Here is a 16,996-nt window from a genome sequence, read left to right as displayed (position 1 = left end):
AGACCCAAAAATCGGGACTGTCCCTATAAAATTGGGACATCTGGTCACCCTAGTATGGACACCCCTGCAGCTCCCAGGAAGGGAGAGACTTTAAAATGACCTGGGCAAATAGCTAAGTCACGAGAAGAGAAAGAGACTGCTTCAGGGACAGAGGAGCTGTCAGCAGGGGGCACTAGATGATTGCGGCACCAGGCCTGATCATTAGGCTCCCCCAGGTGAGTGTATTCTTCTACAGAAAAAGTTTGTCCTAGTTTATGAATGGGAAATAATATTCTTATAAAACTATGTTGCATTGAAGCTACCTCTGCTGCTACCGTAGCATTCTCCTTCAAAGGGTTAGACTGTTAGAGTGATGCTGATAAGTCAGTTATTTTAAAGAAGTTACTGACGTTTTTGCGTAAAAATATGATTGTGCTTTTTAACTCTCCAAACACATTTGTAAAATTGTTTCAGTCAGGCTATTTTAATTAAATTAATGAAATCCTTAAATTCTACATAAGTCCCACATTCTCTCTCTCTCTCTCTCTCTCTCTCTCTCTCTCTCTCTCTCTCTCTCTCTGTCCCTTTTTGCTGAGTTAGTGTTTTGTTTTTCCTCCAGGTGCATATTTCTAACTGTCTTGGATTATTAAGTGTAATTGATAATAAAAGCCTTAGCTCGAAAGTAATATCAATAACAAAATTAACCTAACCCTTGGGCATGGTTAAACAGAACAGGTCTCACAAGCTGAAATGTCATTAATGGCCTGGAATAACATTGATTGCTGTTGTTTGAAGTCTTCTTTCTCAAGAAATGCAGTCTGTTCCCTTTAATGTTGGCTTGAGAGATTCTCAAAAAGAGACATTTCTATCCTTCCTCGATGAGGCCTGAAAAATAATAATAATTAAAAGATGATTTATTTCAAGCTGAAACTAAATATTTTGATTTTTTTCTCAACAAAATGAAAACCTGAAAAAAATTGTACAGGACAAACAAAATGTTTCATATATAGATTAGAAATGATTTTCTAAATGTAATATTGATTCAAAATAAAAAGACAAAATGATTCATTAAAACATTTTTTAAATCTTGATTCTCAGGTTTTTTTAGCTGAAACCATTTGCTGAATTCATGAATAGTTTTGGTGCACCTGAAAATGCATTTGTTTCAGTTAAAAACAATTTTTTTGAGCTCTACTCAGGACAGGAGGAAATGGCAAAGTTGTTTGTTGTAGTTTATGCTTCCAGTCAAAGCCTCATTAAGAATATTTGCCAGATCCTTGAAAGTTCTGCTTAAAAACTAGACTCTCTCTCTCTCTCTCTCTCTCTCTCACACACACACTCACACACACACACACACACACATAACAGATTCCATATAATGATAAATAAGATCATTATTTGCAAACATGTTATTTCATAATAAAGAAAAATGAAGGCTAAAGGATCTCACAAAGAGTATGAGACTTTAAATGTTAACACAGGTAATAAAAAAGGTACAAGGCAATGACGAAACTTATACATGAGTATTCATGAAAGCCTCCCTATCAAAGTACACAAACACACTACTAAAGCCATGATTAACACAGGTTTTAGTTATGGAAAGTCAAAACAAACAGTGTAAACTAAACTCTGCAAAGTATACTACTGGAACAAATGTTCTCTCGTCTGTTAACTTTGTATAACACTGATGTTAACTTCTCTAACTGAGAATGGATGGACTTAACTTTACACTTTAAAACCTGTCATAGAAGAAGGGGGCATAATTTACTGAAACTTGTTTGTTATAAAGATGATATCCAAGTAGCTAGGTATGAAAACAACTCTTCCTCTTGTTGTCTTCGAATTTCGAAGAGATTTATATCTTCCTCTATATTTCATGTTTCTCTTTCACAAAACAAATTAAGAAACAGAAAATAAGTGTTAATGTAATTCAGGAGCATAATGTGTTTATATTCATTTTTTAAACATACTAAAAAGTTATTTTAAGCTTACTCAAACATACTAATGTTTAACCATCAAACTATACATTTAAATGTTTTGAGAGGCACTCTTATGCTTCTTACAAAAATCTTGCTAGGAGTATTTTACTAGAACTCTTGGGTCTTTAGCACACAAATGTTAATACCCAAATATATCACTGAATATATCTGAAAGAGAAAAAAAAAGCATATTCTGGAGGAGAAAATGGAATAGCTGGATAATAAAGCAGATTTCTCTGCATTTCATGCATAGACATTACCCTGGTCAAGCCTCCAAAATGGAATAACACTAATATTCTAAGTTTCAGAGTAGCAGCCGTGTTAGTCTGTATTCACAAAAAAGAAAAGGAGTACTTGGCACCTTAGAGACTAACAAATTTATTTAAGCATAAGCTTTCGTGAGCTGCAGCTCACTTCATCGGATGCATTCAGTGGAAAATACAGTAGGGAGATTTATATACACAGAGAACATGAAACAATGGGTGTTACCATACACACTGTAAGGAGAGGGATCGCTTAAGGTGAGCTATTACCAGCAGGAGAGCGGGGGTGGGGGAGGACCTTTTGTAGTGATAATCAAGGTGGGCCATTTCCAGCAGTTGACAAGAACATCTGAGGAACAGTGGGGAGTGGGGGGGGGGGGGGAAGGAGGATAAACATGGGGAAATAGTTTTACTTTGTGTAATGACCCATCCACTCCCAGTCTCTATTCAAGCCTAAGTTAATTGTATCCAGTTTGCAAATTAATTCCAATTCAGCAGTCTCTCAAAAACACTTAATTGTGGCTCAGAGTTTCCCCCCAGCTCCTGCCCAGATCATATTTATGGATATTTAAACCTGTTTTTAGCTACACATAATATCCCTTTCTGACTTATGAATTTATTTCATGACATATATATTTGCAAAGCTGTTTATAGCTTAAAAATGCCCATGTTTAATTTAAGACAATCAGTTCACATCTGTTCAATCTATTAAGGCAGCAACCATGCCAAGTAATATGACAGCAGTATTACTCAACATCATTGCAGGCAATGACATATGGTGGAACATAAGGACAAACAAACAAATAAGAAGTTTTTTTATAAAATCAAAACCAGGGCATTGTCTTAGTTAGAACAAACCACTTGTTAGCACAGCTGCTTAAACAGAATATTAACCTCAATATTTATTTGCATGCTGTGGTGTTGTAGCCATGCTGGTCCCAGGCTATTAGGCCTGGTCTACGCTACAAAGTTAGATCGACTGAAGCTGCCATGCATTGACCTAGTTGTGCATGTGCATTTGTCTGTGGTTAAATTTGTCTCCCACCAATGTAAGTGCCCCATTACAATGACACAGTAACATCACCTCCGTGAGCAGAGTTGAGCCATGGTTGAAGAAGACCTCTGTGTAGCTCAAAAGTTTGTCTCTCTCACCAACAGAAGTTGCTCCAATAAAAAGATTTACCTTACCCACCTTGTTATGTTTGTTCTTATGTGAACAAACAGTAGATCTCCTCATAAAGTATGAAAAAGGTTTGCAAAGAGATATGTTCTGAAATCTGATGGCTTATGCTGCTCAAGGAAGGGTTTGATCTTGCACCACTAAAATCAGTGGAAGCTTTGCTACTGACTTCAATGGGGACAGGGTCAGACGTTAATTATAAGGAGCACATAGAACATAAAATAAACTTGTTTGCAATATACAAAGTTTCCTGTCATATTGGTTATTGTGAAAATAAGCCACAGCTACCTAGAATTACAGCTATTACCACTAGAGCAGCGTGGGAAACTGGCTTCCCAGTTTGTGAATATTTTTGAGAGTTTGGACACTTTTAATACCCCAGATCAGGATGACAAGTCAAAATGGAGAAAGTTTTTGTGACTAGAAAAACCAAAAATGTTTTGGTTTTAGACTTTTTTCTCTTATAACCTTTTCCAGGCTAATATTCGAAACAAAAAGCCATTCTGAACTGGAAAACTAAAACTTCTTGTTGAGAAAATGTAATGTGAAATGTTTCAATAATTTCAAAACTTTTTGTCAAAAATCTTTTGAGTCAAGAGGCTCATTGAAATTAACCTTGTTTCACAAGAAGTTTTGGTTTTAATGAATCAACATTTTTGATGAAAAAAATGCTTTGTTAAAAAGTTCCGTACCTGCTCTATTTGCTACACCAAAGTAGACATGAGCCAATTTGTAAGGTGTTAAGTTTCCAACATGGCCATTATGGATTCTTCAAATCAAGGCAAGAAAAAAACATAATGTGGCAGGTCACTTTCATAATATTACATAGTAGAGATGTTTGAAAATGAAAAGGAAAATTCTGAAAAGTTTCAGAGTTACTTCCATTTCACCAAGTGTGAAATGGGCCCATTTTTCCTTTTTAACACGTTAACAGAAATTTAGATTTTGTGTTTACCAAAAAAAAAAATCATCAAAATGTTTGTTTCCTGAAAAATGTGGATTTTTAAAATGAAAAATGTTGATAGTAGTGTTTAATTTGTGGAAGGGCTTTCCAGGACTGAGCCCTGGCACCTCTAGCATTGGCAGTTCATAGCCCCGGCACCTCTGGGCTTGCTGCATTGGTTATGAAAGTAAAAAAACTGCTTAAGCCATGGCACCTCTTTCATTATAAATTAAACACTGACTATTTCAAGAACAAGTTTGTTAAGAAGAAATTCATGAAAATGTTTGAAAAAGTCTGCAGCTTTTTAGGGGAAAATGCATTTGAAATATTTTGACCAGCTCCATTAGCCATATTTAAGAAAGTGTTCATGTGGGTTGTGTGCAGGGAAATTTCTTTTCACCCATGGCCAGCAGCTTTTTATATGAACTGAAGACTGTTAATTCTTGCAATTTTTATTCTAGCAGATAGCAGATAATATTACTTCTTTTATTGTCTAATCCTCTTGTGGATCTTGCTAAGTTATTTGACCCAATAGCATTCTGCAGTAGTGATTTTCATTGCTTAATTATAAAGAGCAATTGGAATAAGTGCTGGGATCTGGCCCCATGAGTCTAAAACTGTGTCAAATTCACAGTATATGTAACTAATATAGATGACAAACAATGTCCCAAAAAAGGTCAGCAAAACATATTTAATGCAATTGTAGTTCATTAAAGAAATAAAAAGTTGATTTGTGCTGTTCTCCATTTGCCTTCCTTCCACTTTATTTTTGAAGTCATATGACTTTATGACTTTGTATTATTCTCACAAGTCCGCTATCCAGTTATTGAGAAATTTAGTATTAGTATCTAAACCCCCATAACAATACAAATGAAATAGAAATATTATGGATGAATTGATGGTCCATATGTTTTGTTTATACTACTTCCCTGAAGAGCTATACTACAAATAACATCAGCTGAAAAAGAAAGTAACATTTGTAAGACACAATAAAAGTAATAATTATACTGAGCACTTGCAAATCAATGACAGAGCAAGGATTTGAAAGAACTCCCAGCCCCATTCTAAATCCACGGGACTGCTTAACTTTTCTCAGATTATTAACCATAAAGTAGTTTAACAATAGGAATATTTTTAGTATTTATATCCTGACCTGTTTGAAAGGTACATAGGAATAATCTCTGCCATTAATACCTCTGCCATTAATACAGAAGTTTCAGCCTCTGGTCCCCTATATCAAGTATGCTGGTACTTCCAGTTAGTTAGGATCAAGCTAGGGTGACCAGATAGCAGGTGTGAAAAATCGGGATGGTGGGGTAATAGTTGCCTATATAAGACAAAGCCCTTAATATTGGGATGATCCCAATAATATTGGGATGTCTGGTCACCCTAGGCCAGGCCCTCCCACCCTGGAAGGAGCTAGAGCAGGTCCTTAATCAACTGATCTAGCTCACTCACAAAATAGCTTCTTTATTGATGTGCTCTGGGGCTTTCTCTACCTTCTGTCACATTTTCTTACTAAATTCTTCCCTAATTTATTTCTTGTATTGTCTGATGAGATAGATGAGCAAAATGTATTATGTTTATTGTGTAAAACCATTGATTCTCTGAGTAGACTCCATTAGCTAGCTTTGATCCCATTGAATCCTGATAGACCAGTTTGGTCCAGGCCAATGTGTTCTCTACAAAATCAACATTTTCAAATACTTTGAAGAAGCATCCATTGCTCTGCCTGATCAAAGCATACTCAAGTATCTGGAAAGAGGGATGCATCTGTTATACCAACTACAAAATGTAGCTTGATACTTTCAGGTGATTGTTCTTTAAACTGCCTTATATAAGGTAGTAGGTTTTGAATAGAAGGCCTTTTTTTTTCATTTTGTGTTCCCATAGTTTTTGCACTATGAGAGAGGATGGATTGGAAAGCTTGGCTGGGCCTTCCTATATAATTTAGGTCACACTTGATATTAACTTTCCATTTATAAAGGGTTAATGATCTATAACAATGATTAGCCATTTATTAAAACACCCATTAACATTTATTAATGCTTTTAAAACTGTTTATAAATAAAATATTAATATAAAGTGCAACCATAATTTATTATTTTATATCACTCTACATCTTTCCCTGAAGAGGTTGTTGGTGTTAGAGTCAAGTAATTAAGTATCCACAAAATATTGTTGGTGGTTATTTTCTAGGTCTTGCAGGTTGTCTCAGGATTTGGAAGGGTTTTGAAAGATTATCATGGACACTGTCGAGAAGCCTGTAAAGTGAATTTCAATATATTGCAAGAATTTGCTATACTTTTCAGTTGATGGCACTATAGAAATGTAGTGCTTCTGTGACACCAGTATTCCCATTCCAAGCTCTTGCACACACCAGGCTTCATATAAAGGGAAAAAAATAATGTAAAGTGTTGGAGGAATGAGGTTTTCACAAATCAAAACAATCCATGATGTCTTTCCTAAGCAGACCATTGTAACTTGTGTGCTTATGCTTTTCCTCCATGTCAGCTTTACTCTACATTTAATACTTGGTGAAAGTAATTGCACTAATAATGTGTTGATTAAAATTGCATTAATTTTGCATAATCAAATAATGATTATTAATTTAAGTTCTAATACACCACAAAATGGCTAATTCTTCAGCCATTTTACATTTAAATGCGTAATGGAAATTAACATGGTTTTGAACAGCTCATTCAGCATGCTACAATATCCTGTGAATTCCTCTAATTGGGTAAAGAGACAACCTTTACATAAATACAAGAAAAGTTCTGATCATGCAGTGCTGAGGCTACACAGGGAAACACAAAAAAGTCAGGAAATGAAAAAAGTAATGATTCCCACAGCACATTAATTCTCTCACATTGAACATGCTAAGTTTAAATCATGAAAAATTGCTATTTGTATCCCCATGTCTGTGCACTGATTTCACCCTGGGGGAACAAGAAGTGGTGGCACTGCTGTTACCCTCCCCCTCGGAGTTCCACCAGGTGAAAGTGTCTTTAATTTACAGTCCGTGCTCCAAAGGAGAGATCCATTAACAAAGTCTGCCTGGAAGATCCATTTTCTGGGCTACAGCAGGCAACTCCAGGCCCTTGGTGGAACAGAGTTTGTAGGCAGCTTCACCAGGGTACTTGTCATCCAGGTGGACTTTTGATCACCAGGCCCACAGTCTGTGTTCACTAGTGGAATCAAGCCAAATTGTATAATTTTACATGGTACATTTTTAGTAGCTTAGCTGTTAATCAAAAATGTTTAATGTGGCTGAATTAACATTACTGTGAGAATCTTGGGGTTGAGCCTCAATGGCACTGGATTTAGAAAGGTGGCTCCCATGATCCTGAGCTGACTGGGACATGTAACTGTCCCTGGCAAAACTTAGAGCATCTTCAAAGTACTGTGTCTGCAGCCAGCTGCTGTGCCAGCTGAGGATTGTGCTCTGTCCTACCCCAGTACACACTTTCCTGACTTGCTGCGTTAGTGCAGTTTTCTGGTGACTGTGTGAAGATTTACCCCTTTAACTTTTGTTTCTTGGCTTTATCTTGTACTTTGATATGTAACCTTAATGTTGCATTAACATAACTAATCCCAACTAGGCTTTGATGTTGATAGTTTTTGAGATGAATGAGGAGCTGGGGAGATAGACTTAATACACATTGGCAAATTGGGTCTTAGAAGAAATATAGACAACATGGTGGTAAAAATGCGTATGCCATCCTGTACCTTATCTCCACTTGCATTGTCACAAGGTAAGCGGGGCTCTGTAGGATCTGCTAGATTCTTGGGAGATGCCAGTTGGGCGTGATCATAAATGATTCTTGTAATATGTTTTTTAATTACTCCTCCGAACATCTGTCTCTTTATTGCCAGGTGATCACTGTAACAAATATGATAATTGTTTAAAAACCAGTCACTTCTTTTTGTTCCTGCATCATATGTAAAATTCAGTTCTAGCCAGTGCAGGTAGTGCTTCCTATTAAGGTTGCCCAACGCTTTCCATTATAAGACCCTGTTTTCAGTTGTTTACAACTTTGTCAGACTTTAACCATTCTGACTGAAATTTTCTATTCTGGGTATCTGCCTCAGGCTGAAGTGTTTTGGAAACTTCAGCAAAAAAACAGTTCAGCCACTTCTCAGAACAAAATTAAGGAAAAAATGTTGTTTTACCCATGTTAAAAAAATTCTTGAAACTATTTCATTGAGAAGCTCTAGTGTTTCTATCCTTTGAAGCAAAGACTGAAAATTTGGTGTGTGTGTGGGGGGTCTCACCCTGGTATTTGTTCTCTGCTTCACATGCTCAGAGAGAGGCTTTTAGCATTTGGCAGCTACAGTCTCTGAAGATTCTCTGTACTGAGTGTATTCTACCCTCTCACAGCTCATAGCTGTGACCCGACTGTGCATATGCCATCCCCATTGACCATACTCCAGCCCACGGATGTAGGGGCTGAGCAGGACTTCCCCTGCAATTACTTCTGGCTGTTTTGGTGGAGGACATGAGAACTGGGAGCAGAAAAACACTTCTGTGCTCTCAGTGTTCTCCCTGTTGGGCCCAGGAAGTGTCCAAGTAGCCCAGGAAGAGGAGGAAACAATCTCACTGGATGGAAGAAGAGTGAGGAATTGGGCCTGGGGGGCAGTGAAAGGATTGACTGGGGCACAGGGCTGGAGATTTGTGGAGTGGAGGAACTAGAATGAAGATGAGAAGCTGTGGGGAAAGTGAGGGTGACTGGGACATGGAGCTGAAGGGGTGGGGAAGACTGCCCCTGGGACAAAGATAGGCTGGAGGGGCCAAATGGAGTTGGGCTTGGGAAACACAAGGGCAGAAGAGTCTGTAATCACTAGAGAACACTCCTCTCAGAACCTGGAATTGAACCCAGGCTTCCTAAGTTCATACTTTGTAGCAGGTTTGAAGATGCTAAGGAGCTGTTCTCTGGACTGGTGAGATACTGACCTTTGCCTTTCTGTATTGTGCAGTTATGTCTTTGACTAATAAAGATCGTAGAGCCTATCTAATGCCTCATCAATAATCTAAATCAAACCCTAACAGTTTGCTTAAGAAAGGAGTAAGCCTGCCTGATTCGTCATTCTCTAAATGTCTTCCATGGTTTTAATTTACCAATATGGCAGATAACTACCTACATTTATATTCAAACTGGTATCATGAGTTTACTGTTTCTTTCTTACTGTATGTATTTGACACTATAGTTAACATATATTTAAAGTATTCTTTCAGCGCAGTTAGGAATCTAGACTTACTCCAACATTTATTTCAGTACTGCCCCTTTAAGAGTCAGGTAGAGTGGACAGCACTGGATTTTTCATTCTCCACAGGGGACTGTGTAGCTCATGCACTCAAAATGGCAATAAGAGGCTTAGAGTGTGCTCACTGTCCTTTTCTCTAGATTTTTGTAACTGAATATAAACATAACCATTTCCCGTGTGGTAAGGTTTTTTTTTAAATTGCTCCTTGCTGCATCAGAGGAGATGCCTCTGCCATCTTGGAATTAATAACATGGAAGTGTCTTGCAGTTCCTGTTACACACTCAGGAAGGAGCTGCAAGTGTGCCATGCTTTTATTGCAGAACCTATGGGCATAAGTAAACAAGCAGAACTTGGAGGACAGCAAAAATACATTATAATTTAAAGCTGTGTCGAATTATCAGTATTTGCTTTATTTTCATTTGTAAATCAAGATTTTTAGGAGTACTCACATAAATTCCACAGCAATCAGTAAGTTATGAAGTTTCACCTAAACACAGATTAATGTTTACTTTGCCAGTGACAACACTTCCTTCCTGGCCACAAAGAAAAAAGGACTTGTGCTTAAGTAAAAATTCCCTGAAAGAACTTTCCTCAATGAAAATTTCCCGAAGTGATTTCCCCCGCTTTGTTCAAGGTGATGTGTTTGCAGTGGAAAAAGCAGAATTTTCCTTCAAATGAGGCAAGGGCAATTTGTCACTTAAGTTTTACTTCTGAGGAAAACTGAGGTTTTTTCCCCAATAAAACTGGAAAAAAAAAAAAAGAAAAAAGAAAAGAAGAAATGCAAAATAGTCTTGTTTTTAACAAAATTCTTAGATTTCACCATTCTTCCATTGCTGAAATTCTTGAAAAAATAGTTCTAAGTATGCTGAATTTTTTCTTCAGTCTGTCTATTCACTCATCTTGTAAAGTGTCAGCTGTAAAATGTAGTAAAACCATGGACATTATACAATAAGAAAAGGCACTTCTTTGAAACATATCTATATAAAGTGTTAACCTCTTCTGTCATATTCAGGTGCTATATGGCTCTGTTCTGTGTCCATAATGATGTATGAAATAACAAAGGAATAAGATAATATACTGTGTACATCCATAAAACCTTACAGATTCCCTTCTTCTGAACTTGCACTGAACAACACAAGGGAACTGAATTTAGTTAATCTGTAATATTCCAAAAGGCAAAGGATATTTTAAAATCTTCTGGTGTTGCTACCAATTAGAAACATCCATGAACAGCAATGAATAGAACAACATCTAAATCCAACACTGTAAATTTATATATAATAACAAGAAAAACAGGGTTCTGTAGGGAAGAGTAGTTTTCTAGTTTCACTATTATATATATTTCAAAACATAAGCATATGAAATTAAGATAAAATCACTGAAAGTCTCATTAAGAATTCATCTTTTGTCTTTGTAACATCTGTCATTATCAGAATGATATTCAGCAGTCATTACTGTAGTCCCTGTTGCTAGAAAAAAATTACTTTGTACATCCTAATATGGCAGTTAAAAATCCCTGTGGGGAATTTAATTTGGATCTTTTATAGCAGCAGCATAAACTAATATATTCTAAGAAAGTTAAATTGTCTGTGACTGTTCCAACAACACATTAGATAAATCCCAAAGTGCCACCACCATAAGAGTCAAATGTCATGAGCTCCAAAGATGGAGTTAGAACAATGAATTAAATGATCTGTAACAATGGAAGCATCATAACAAATTATGAGTTTGCAGTGTATTTTCATATTTACTGTACATATTCTGCCATTTTGTCATAGACAGGAAAAATGCAACACCATTACTAACATGTTGTAAACAATGAAAATATATATGATGCATTCAGACTGTTACTCTGATTACATAAATGTCCTGAGGAGCAGTAAAGATCAGGTGTTTGTGCTGCTGTTTTTAGATCTATTAGCTCTGCTCAATATGGTTGCTCATGAGGTAATCTTGATGCAGACCCTAGTAGGAGTAAGCGGTGCTGAGTTTTGATGGTTTATTTTTTCTTTTGGAGGGCACCCAGAGGATAACTTTAGTTTTGCCCTGAGGCTGTTCTTATATGTACTCAGTTAGAGAGAGCAAAGAAGAATTCTGCTGGCCCACAAAGTGCGGTGAACTACATTAACTGTGAGCTGAACTCCAGGGAATGGTGCCTGAGAGTCAGCTCTTTGTGACAGCTGGAAGGACTTAGAGGGGGTGAGAGCTGAGCCCCGAAGGTGGGGCTGAAGAATAGCCTGAGAGTGGCAGAAACATGATTCATTGTTTTGGATGTTTTGTTTGGTTATTTAATTGGACTTTTGTTATCCCGGAAGGGGACTGAACTTTACATGTGACCTGGTGGGAGGGCTGAGTCACCCAGAAGACTGTTGCAGAACAAGATTGGCCAACAAAAGGGGGTGCTAGAGCAGAAAAACCTCTACAATGCCACATCCTGGCATGAGAGGGGGGATTCTCTGACAGTGAGCTTCCACCCTATCCCAACAACGCTCCACCTTTATTAAACTGCACTCAAACCATTGTCATTTGTTTAATGGTGTTTTCTTGTGTGTGTGTGTGTGTCTGTGTCTGTGTAGGACACGTAGCAACATTTTGAAGTGCTTCTTCACCTTACATATTATAGGACTCTGAGTTTTGAGCCATATCTTCTCTAAAATAGATATCCCATATGGATTTAATTGTGTAAAATAAAACTTTAAAGTTTTCAAGACAAAATGGTCAAATGTGTCAATCTCTACATAGTTGTGTATAATATCTTTTATTTGAATATATTATCTTGTGTCTCCTATCTTAATGACAAAATAGAATATTTTAATTTTAATATTTTATTTTGGGGGAAGATTTACTATTGTGTACTAGAGAGATGTATAAATCAACACCCCCATTCCAAACTATCCTGACCTTTCAGGAAAAGTGGAAAAAATTGAGCTCATCAATCGTATACACTTGTAGGAAGAAAAAGGCTTGAAGATTTGTGATTGATATGTGGCTGGGATGAGGTAAAATTAAGGATATTGCATGAGTGACATAAGAAACCTTTTGTTTGGATACATCACAGAGGAGGAATAAAAGAAATGAGGTTTTTTGAGACAAATTCTTTTCATCTGTTTTTTAAAACTGAGGAGGCATTTTTATTACCCTTTTTAAGGCATCCTACCCTTGCAAGTCAAGGAACCAGGGGCAACATGTTCATTTCCCCATTTTGCTTTTTCTTACAACAAACATCGTGGGTGGTATTTGTTGTTGCAAATCTGCTTACCTGTTGATAGCAAATGAAATGCAGGATGTGGCCATTTATTCATCAAACCACTTAAGCACATGATTAAATCCCATTGCCTTCAAAGGCTTTAATTAGACAAACTCATGTTCAAGTCCTGTGCTGAATCAGGGCCTCTATAAACAAAGTTGGAGTTTAAGATTGGATCTCATCATCTTAAATCTACATTATCCCTTTTGCAAAACACAGGACCTCATTGTGTGACATTTATTTAAATTGGTGAACACTTGCTAACATGAAGTGTCTTATAGATTTTGATGGGACGGGTCGAGTGAGTTGCTAATGGGGCCTTATGCTTTCGTAAATAAACAGTAGATCAGTACACACACAAAAATCGGTGCTAAGTAGGTAATAGTTGCATCCCTCCAAAAATGCAAATTGAAAACCTTACTGTCCACTAAAGCATAACTGAGCTGACAGTGGCTGTACCATCTGGTCGCCCTTCAAGGATTTCAAAAATTCACTTCACCATAAACTGAAATAAATAAATTTGATGGAAAATTCAAAACAATGACCTCTTCATTTATTAACTGTGGCAAAAATTACCAGAGAAATGTCCCAAAGATTTTACAATAAATGAATCACCACTTACATCAGAAGAGAATATAAACTCAGAGCATACACTTTATTATTTTTAATTAATATCACTACATTGCTGAAACAGCATATGACTTCGTGCTATCATTGCTAGAAATATATTGGTGATGTGCAGATAGAAATAGAAAGTGGATTTTTGCTGTGTCTCGCTGATATCTGTTATTCACTCCTAATTTCATATCTCCCTGAATAGCATCAATTGTCAATTTGTTTCAGATTATAGTCCCTGGAGTATGCACATGCAATTCTCAATATAGCCTTTTTTCCAGATGTTTTTTATGTAAAGTGCTGTGTGAATTTAGAAGCATTTTGCTGCTGTTACTTTGAAAAGGCCTTCATCATTATAGAATGAATGGAGAAATAAATTTTGAAACAATGAGAAGAAGTAGAATAAAATCTTCAGAACTAGCAGTGTGCAACTTGGCTTTTTAGTGCACTACCTGAAGGTAGTATATTATGCTACCCTGCTAATAAGTCTTAAATTTGTAAATCTTATCAAAAAGCTCTGTAAGCCTGATCTTTTGCCTTTGAGATTTATCCTTCCTGGAATTTTTCCTGTAATACTTAGACTGATTACATAACTATAAGAAAAGGCAGTGACATAAAACATTTTCCTAGCTTTTTATATGAAAAGATAAGCTCATCCTGGTTTGCAATGTACTCTTTCTAAGAAAGCTTGTAATTCTTAAAAGCTTTGGGCTGAAAATCTATAGGCCAGATTCTGATATCCTTACTCATGCTAAGATATTATATAATATGAATAAGGGGTATCAGAATCTGCTGTATGAATTGTTGATACTTTAATTCATTAGAGTAGTCTCTTGAAAACAAATTCAAATGCTCACATTTCCAGCTTATGGTAAAACTTTTATGAATCAGAATGATACTATTCATGACTTAAGTCAACTTTAATATGAATTCCATAGTGTATTCTTCAGAAGAAAAATATTCCTAAGGACAGCTATTTTTACAGACACTATTCCATAATAAGATAATAGAAAATATACTATATGCTGTGAAGTATGAAACAGAAAGAGTTAATAGGAAAGTAGACTGGAAGGGGTCATTTTAGTTCATTTTAGAATGCTGTGGGAACAATGTGTGTGTTGTTATTTAAGCTTCTATGAAAGTTCGACATACTATATCTTGGGGGGGTTTTTGTCTCCACATTTTCCAGATCGGAACATGTTTTCTATGAGCTGAAAGTGTCTTTGAACAAATGTCTGAACTAAACCAAGACAAGAGAGCTAACACTAGAGTTACGCAAATAACTGATTTTATGACATGCTGGAAGTTCTGAAATTAAAAAAAAAAAAAAAAGGTTCCAGTTGAACCAAAACTGACTCTTTTCGAATTTTCGGTGAAGTGAAAGTGTTGGAAAAAATGTGTTTTGGGGCTGAACCAAGCATTACGTTTAATCTCATTTTGGGCATTATTATAATTTTTAATACAAGCACAGAAAATGAAGGGCTAGATTCACCAGGAATTGGTGCCCTAGCTACAAGACAATTGGGTATTGTGGAATAGGGCTCTCTCAATCTCCCCTGTTGAAGCTGTTCCACTTTATATAAATTAAATATTCATTAGATCAGGGACTAGAACCAAGGTTTCCCCACTCCCAGGTGAGTGCTCTAATCACCAAGTAGGAGAGACCTTTTCTCTCTCTCTGGTCCAATGACTAGAGATGTTTGTAGAAATTATAATTTAAAGATGCTCCTTCATAAGGGACAATATTATGAATATAGGAATTCGGACATGTTCCCTGGAGGCAGAGGTTGGGAACACCCCATGGCTTTGTGAAGCAGTTCACCAGAGATGTTCTGCAGAGCAGGGATCTGAAGCTGGGTCTCTAACAGGTACATTCCCTAGTTGTTGGGTATGAGGGCAGCAACACCGCCACAGTCCTTCAACCTCTCGGGAGTGGTACTGAAGGCACAAGATGTGTCAGGAACCTAACCCTCAGTCATGTCTCAGTCAAATAGAGCATGGACAGAGGTGTTCTTCTCAACAAGGGCTGAGGTAGGCAACTCAGAGAGAAACAGAAAGAGCAAAGAGGAGACCTGAGTTGGCAGGGGTACAGGTGACAATGAAATACAAAAGTGTATAAAACAAAGGTTAATAAATCCACTTGGAACAGGAAAAAGTAAAGCTGTACATTCCCAAGGAATAACTATAGGGTAGATAGGACACTTCCCAGAGAACTAAGTGAAGCAGAAATTAAAAATTCAGGATAAGATTTTAAATACGCAATTTTATGTCCAGGTCCTAAAGGAATATTTTGGCACCTAAATAAGTTGACTAATTGAACACCTACCAGCTACCAGTCAATGAAACTACTCACATGTGCAAAGTTACACATGTGCTTAAAAAGTCTGTGAAGGATCAGAGTCCAAAAGAACAAAGCATCTTTAGATGAACAAGCAATAATATCTCTAGATGAACCAAGAGTAATCAGTTGTTTGTGTTAGCAGCCTCCCATTAGGGCTAAAAATCTAATTAGGGCAAAGTGGGAGATTTTCCCATTGAAAGTAAATGGGCACTTTGTGCCTTTGACAATCTTTCCTTAGTAGTCTAGATTAAACTAGCAATTGTGAGATACTGTACAATGTGAAATAGCCAAATACAGAGTAAAGCAGATAGTTCTGTTCTTCCTCTTGTTCTCATGTCTTATAACACAAGGCCCATTCCTGCATTCCTGGCATGCTCAAAACACCCACTGAAGCCAATGGGAGTTTTCGGTGCACAAAGAATGCTGAGCCCACAATTCAATCAAAATGTGGCAGCATGTGCATTTCATGAAGTAACATCATGCTGTGAGCAGTGAATTGATGTGACAGGGGACAAAGAGTTTATTGAAAGAATAGTACTGTAGTAGAAAGTATGGATTGGCAATCAAATTGGGTATAGAACTACTTTAGTTACAGAGAAGAATTTGAAATGAAACCATATCTTAACCGAATTACACTTGAATTATGTTTTCAATGGAATTGAATTTGAAAACTGAAATGTGTTGTCAAAAGAGCTTTGTTTTCATTCATATTTTTAGACTGGATATCGAGAACAAGGAAACAATTTAAAAATAAAATAGAAGTTCTATAGCCTTTGGCGCCCATTACACTACATCCGCACTGAATTTGTCAACCACTCACATTCTTCCCTTGGTTCTCATAGCAGGTGGCATGTTGTAATGGGAGAGCCCCAAGAAAGTCAGCATGCTGCATACACTAAAGTAGGTGAGCAGGCAATAATCTCATGAACATAGAGAATCAACTGTAGTTCTACTGCTTTTTTCAGCACTGCACTAGACTACTGTGGTTCTGCTTCATCAAATTACAAACTCATATTGTGCCTTTAGGTTCACACAGCCAGAGACTAAGGATGAAATCCTAGCCCCATTTAAATCAATGAGAGTTTTGCCATTGACTTCAGTGGGCACAGGAAATCACCCTATAACAGGAGCATGCACAGTCATGCTCCTTGTATTTATGTTTGTGTAATGTAAACATTTTGCAG

At 36.9% G+C, this 16,996-nt stretch overlaps 1 long non-coding RNA gene across 1 annotated transcript in view; it reads right to left on the bottom strand.

Moving 5' to 3' along the window:
• Positions 1 to 529: 529 nt before the first annotated feature.
• Positions 530 to 16,996, bottom strand: part of LOC141995609 (uncharacterized) — a 44,548-nt gene continuing 28,081 nt past the window's right edge. The window contains exons 3-4 of the long non-coding RNA XR_012641370.1: positions 8,074 to 8,227; positions 530 to 864 (exon numbers count right to left, since the gene is read on the bottom strand). This is a non-coding gene — a long non-coding RNA (uncharacterized LOC141995609). The remainder of the gene's footprint in view (positions 865 to 8,073; positions 8,228 to 16,996) is intronic.

This window comes from Natator depressus, chromosome 11 (assembly GCF_965152275.1).
Source record: "Natator depressus isolate rNatDep1 chromosome 11, rNatDep2.hap1, whole genome shotgun sequence".
NCBI classification, from domain to species: domain Eukaryota; kingdom Metazoa; phylum Chordata; order Testudines; family Cheloniidae; genus Natator; species Natator depressus.
Note: the sequence above shows the minus strand (reverse complement) of the source record. Positions and strands in the feature narration are given on the sequence as shown.